The following is a 6,177-nucleotide window of genomic DNA, read 5'->3' as shown; positions in this document are numbered from 1 at the left end:
TTTGAATACCTCATCCTTGGAACACATCTATCTCTTTGGAGCAGCCGTGGTCTACTGGTTAGCGCTTCGGACTTGTAACCAGAGGGTTGCTGGTTCGAACCCCGACCAGTAGGCACGGCTGAAGTGCCCTTGAGCAAGGCACCTAACCCCTCACTGCTCCCCGAGCGCCGCTGTTGTTCACTGCGTTGGGATTAGTGTGTGCTTCACCTCACTGTGTGTTCACTGTGTGCTGAGTGTGTTTCACTAATTCACGGATTGGGATAAATGCAGAGACCAAATTTCCCTCACGGGATCAAAAGAGTATATATACAGTACTTACAGTATACTTACTATATATGTACTGTAGATGTGGAAAACGCTGTTTTACACCCCAGTGTCTGTATTCAGAGTAGTATAATATTTACAGATATTTGTGTTTTAGAATCAGTTAAAGATACTGTTAATAAGAAACATTGTTTTCCTTTTGTAGTAGACCTGTTAGTCCAGACCCAGGGCTGCTGGCATTGGGTCAGTGCCTTGGCTCTCTCCACTCCAGTCCAGAGCTTGGATACAACTTTGGAGGCTGGCTTTCACCATCACTGGCTCTCTTTGTTTCCCCTGCTTTCCTCTCTGACTAATTTAAGCCATGCTATGAATGCCGTGATGGAAGCCAATTTGCCATGAAAGTGAGTTGTTTTCGCCTGGCGGTGTCACTGACTTCATCCAACAGCCTCTTCACGGAGTCAAAAGAAAAAGCACAAAGCGTGGAGCTGCCATGCAGGTTAGGGCCTCCCTCCCAATCCCGTCCCCAACTCCGGGGAAATTAACCAAGTCTGTAATTGTTGAATCACATACACCCAACACCCCAAGCTTGAAGGTTGGATGCAGGTAGCGTTGCGGTTCCCGAAGTGAGAATCCACCTCGCAGGTATTGGGTTACGGAGGGGTCCTGGTGCAGAGGACCCCTGTGTGAAATGGGGGATGAATGTGTTGTTGTGGGCAGGCATGCCCGCACTGGTGGGTGGTGGTGGTGGTGGTGGTGATGGTTTCTAATTGACTGTTTTCTCTGACAGCAACTCCGTCGTCAGTCGCACATTCGTTTCGATGAAAGGAGCTTCCTCATAGCAGGATGTAGATATCATCCCTGCAGACACCTTGTCCATTTGAGCATGTCAGACATGATAAGAAGAGACTGATGGTAGGAGTCACAAATTATCCCAATTCATCCCTAGTTTTAAAACAATTTCATTAAACTTCACTTTGGGTCTTTTATTTTAACATTAGTTGCTTTCAGCCTGCCTTCATCAGTTCTTTTATTGTTTTGAGAATTCAATTTCACAAATGCTTTCAAAAATGAGTTGGTTAGTCAAACATCCCCACTCTGAAACTGATCTTGTTTCCATTGTTTTCAAATCATAGAAAGTTTGCACGGATTTGCACTCTATGCTTAAGCAAACCCCCTTGTGTGATCGACTAAACCTCACCCAGCGTTTTCTAATTCACTTCATTGTGGGCTTTTTTACCCCCTTTTGTTCAGACTCTAAAGAGCTTCTGGTGGCAATTAGCGTGACGAGCTAATTGCTGTGCAGATGCTGTAATTACTCTCATAGTCTTCCTTTTTTTTTTTTTTTTTTCCTTTTTTTTGTAACTGGATGAAACGCTTGATCAGTGCTAATTGTGCTTGAAAGGTGTCATGTAACACAGGGTACTTTAGAGGGGGGTAGTTTCATCGGCCTGTTCCAAATACCTTCAGCTCCCTTGGCTCTTGGTTGGACGCCAGGAGTCCATTGGCTAAGTGTCACTGGGGCAGAACAGGGATGAGTGACGACTGTAGGTTGGGGTGGGATGTGGATTGAGAGGGCGCTTGGGTGTTACTGAGGGACTCTGAAGGGCCACTGACAAGAGGGTAACCGCTGAGTTTTTCATCTTGTTTTAACGCTCTGTTTGTCCCGAAAGGCCTCTGTAGTTCTGCCATCTGAGTGTCAGAGTGGAACATCTCAGATCTTGACTGGACAGGATAGTCCTACTTTGACTAGTTGAAAACAACAAGGACACCACAATGCTCTTGTTATTAAGCTTCAACATGTGCTTCAGAGTTTTAAGTCAATCCTGTCCCTTCATCTTCATAATGCGGGCTTGGTGGAGCAGCGCTAACGTCACCGACTGACAACCGCTCGTCTCGGGTTCGATTCCCCTCCCTTGCGAGTTCGTGTTGCATTGGATAAAAGCGTCTGCTAAATATCAGTTAACTTTAACTCTATATACCTTGCAGTTGGGGACATCATTGGTGCGTCTTCATGCAGACCGGTATCCAGACATCTCGGGGAAGTGCTTGAGAGGGTAGAGGGGCCGAGGAGCGCTTCCCTCCCGTGTCTCACTCCCCTTCAGGAGGGACGGTGATGTGCTGCTACCTGCCCTGCGCACACCTGTTGCCTCTGTCTTCCCCTCGACAGCAGCCTTCTCCTTAGATCATCTCCTCTGCCTCCACGCTTGAGTTGCGCTTGGCTAGCGTGGAAGAAAAAAATGTGCACCGGTTTTCGCCCCCTTTCTCCCCTAGCGCTTTGAAGTGTAAAGTGTGATTGCTTTTGGATCGCGTCCGCTCTTCTTGAAGGTTTTGACATGAAAAGCAGCCCGGGCTCTCAGGTTTAGCCCATTGCCAGTGATCCAGGACTAAACCAATCATGCTGCTGACTAGGAGATACAATTACCAGAGTGAGTGGGGGGAACCCAAGCCCAAGAAGGATAAGGGCAGGATCCACCCCAACACAACACAACACATCATACCTACCACCAGTGGCCCCTATCCCTATCTGACACTGAGATTTAGACTACCCTTTTGTATGTCTTTGTTTTTAGTGTGGACCTCTGTGCTCTAAATCATCTGGTATTCAGAGCTAATGGAAATTGCTGACAAGTTCATTAAAAGGGACCAGATGGTTAACAGTTTGCCGGCTGTAGGGGTTCCCATCCATATCTTTGTTGTATGCAAAACATGGACACTACTACTAACATTTTTGAGTTGAACCTTGATCTCGTGTGAGTGAAATTTCACTTTGGATGACAAAAGTAGAGCTGCGTGGATGGCTTTCCCATGACTCTTTGCCAGGATAATCATCCATCTTATCTTCAGCTAAATGCTTTATCAGCTGAAGAGTCGCTCTAATGGACGAGTATTAATGACGTTTAGCGTTGTTCACGCTCTCTGTCATTCCAGGGGCTCTGTGCTGACACATCCAAGAATAAATCCGATAGTTTTGCAGAAAGCCCCCACCCCCATCCCCATCCTTGGTTTCAAATGAGAACACGATTCAATATAAAGAGCCTCGGTACCCTTCGGAGTTGAAGTTCACAGTGTTCCATGTCCACTTGTCTGTGGTTAATTTGTTTCCTTTCACACGTCTTCCGGATAGAAGTTTGAAGCGTGACCTTGTTTTGTAACAGAGGACAGACAGTTAGACAGGTTGGCCCCCTGTCTTGCTCCTGAGGAGGATTAGGCCTATCTCCAACCCCCCACTCCTCCTCCTCCTCCTCCTCCTCCTCTTTCTTTTTCTTCTTCTCTCTAAAGCGTCTGCTTCACTGCTTAAGTCGGTGCAGAACACTAAAGTGATAATGCATCATAAATCAGCCTGCAGCAGAAAGCAATTAGCTCGACTAAATTATGATCCCGCCGAAGAAATGGATCAATCAAGAGAATTCAAGCTAAACTAAAGAGCAGCCACCAAGCTCATTTGAGTTGGTTAATGGTGCCTTGAATGAAGCAGCACAACAAATGGAGACGGATGTGTTCATTGTTTACTGATGTTACCCCGTAGGTTTTGTTGTATTTTTTTGTGCCATGCTTAGCTTTCTCTTTCATACGATCCTTTTTTATACTCCACAATTGAGATTAGAGTCCCATTGAAAATAAATACAGATATCTTTGCTCTCTGGATGTGTCTGTATTCCTTTTTATATTTCAAGAGAATGACAGCAGTTGAAACAAGCCTATTTAGATTTGGGCACCACAGTAGAATGGAGGTGAAATCTTGGTGGGTGTTTAATCCGAAGAGAATGTTCTGCTTGTCTGGTGTATCTGTAAGTCCACCGATGATACTCTGGCTGTTAGCTAAGCTCTGCATGGCTTTTTTGGAGGACTCACTGGCACTGAAAGTACCTGACAGATCAATAGGGGGACCGCATGTGAGCCATCGCCATTGTCGCTCCCAAAGCCGTTCAATTATCCACTCATTTGTAAATGGGGTTCCTATTCTGGTGGATGAACTGAGTTGCTGATTAACTGGATAAGTGGGCTTTGGAGGGGTAAAGCACTGGCAGACCAAGCACAGCGGGGAGCGAAGCTCTGCTACCTCATATCCCGGAAAATCCCTGTGTCTACCCCAAGGGCCAGGGACAAACGAAGATGGCGGTTTAGTCGCCACCACACACACAGTGTTTGTTTAGCCTGTCTACTCTTCCAGTCAACAAACTCCTCTAATCTTCTCCACTCTTCTCTTAACACAAAGTAAAGCCCAGTGATGTCGCAGTTTGGAAAGTGTGAAGGTTTTTTAGTGGAAAATGTGTTTGTAGAAAAGGACAGTCTAAATCCATCTCCTGTGAGGTCTTGAGTAGTGGCTCCACTTCTCTGTTCTATCTGTATTTATTTTGTGTATTATTAGTGCCATAGTGGCAGTGTCTCCTCTGTGTCATCACACTTCTGGGCAGCAGATCAAGGAGATCAAGGAAATGGTGTTAATGACGGTCAAGTATCTTTGGAAAGCCGCCCTTTCTTAGTAATATGGATTTTCCTGTTGGGCCTCTGCGTCTCCTTGTGGGGTTTTGTTGTGGTGTTTGGGCAGGTGTGGAGAGTGGGTGGTGTTGCCTCACCTCGTCTCCGCCGCCGCTGTTGCCGCTCCGCGCTGGCCAGCTGTTGTGAGCTGATCAAAGCCGGCACGACGTGCCACGGCGCCCCATCCCTGGCGGTTAGCAGTGACACTGGTGACAGGATGGGCGCTCGGTCGGCGCTGTCTGATCTGATCACCCGCCGGGGCGTGCTGTTAAAGGGTGATGTGTACCAGAGGATTAATTGAGACACCTGTGTTTCTCTCTCATGCCCTACTCATCGGGACTCAATCAACACCACCACCACAGCTGGCCCGAGACTGTGGGACTGGAAGAGACGTGTGTGTGTGTGTGTGTGTCCTGTGCAGTGGAACTGTCTGTCAATATGAGTCACGTCCTACTCCTCCTCATAACATTCCATGTGCGTGCAGAACATTTTTGCAGAAACCTGCCTTCAAATCTAAAAGGCAGTCTGGACCTAAGGTAAAAAGTTCATGATCTCCTCATTGCAGTTGCAGGGCTTATGATTCTAAATATTACTTTTCTCTGAAAAAGGCCCTGCTAAATGGCTTAAATGGAGATGGGAGAGGAGTGTCCTAATGGAATTAAGCACATTCCATTTACCTGCTTGACGCAGAACAAAAGGGCCTGACATTCTTCTTCTAGCAGAGCAGTCTGTGGGCTGTGAAAGTGATCTGTTTTCAAAGGCTGAAGATCCCTGACCCACAACCCATTTTGGAGCGCTCTGTCCCAAGCCTGCTGCTTAACAATGCAGTCTGTTTAGACAGGTGATCTCACCCCCCCCCCCTTACACTGGCTCCCATAAGACAGTGAGGCGGAGCCAAATTAAGTGTGGGAAAATCCATTTTACTTTCCGTCATCCAGTTACAATATTCCCCATTCCAGATGTTTAGCTTTTCACCTTGGACTCCTGTATTTGAACAAACGCCGGCATTGATGAGTCCCAAACATGCCGTATGGTAAGCCCATCAACATGGCTCTCATTGTAATGAATCACTGAGGCTCAGAAATGTCACGGAAGCATTTTAACTGAGCAAATGAGCCTGTAAATTAATGTCAATTGTGTAGGCCAATTAGTGAGATGTGTTTACCATGTAAACAGAGTTTGTTTATCCCCCTCCACTCAACCATCCCCACCACCCAGCTCTACTGATTTCAGCGAAAGCCTTGCACGTAATCTGAGCTGCCCATTTCTGTACTGTTCTTGGTCATATATAAATATAAAGGAATGTTGTTTTCCTCTTCATGTTTGTGTTTATGTAATTCAGACGACACTTTTGTCCAAAGCAACTTATTAGTCTTCATCTTCAAAGTCTTGTAACCTTTAAATTCTTGCAACCAGGATTACATGCGAAGACCA

This window comes from Alosa alosa, chromosome 6 (genome assembly GCF_017589495.1).
Source record: "Alosa alosa isolate M-15738 ecotype Scorff River chromosome 6, AALO_Geno_1.1, whole genome shotgun sequence".
Lineage (NCBI taxonomy): Eukaryota > Metazoa > Chordata > Actinopteri > Clupeiformes > Clupeidae > Alosa > Alosa alosa.
This window is presented reverse-complemented; position numbering follows the sequence as displayed.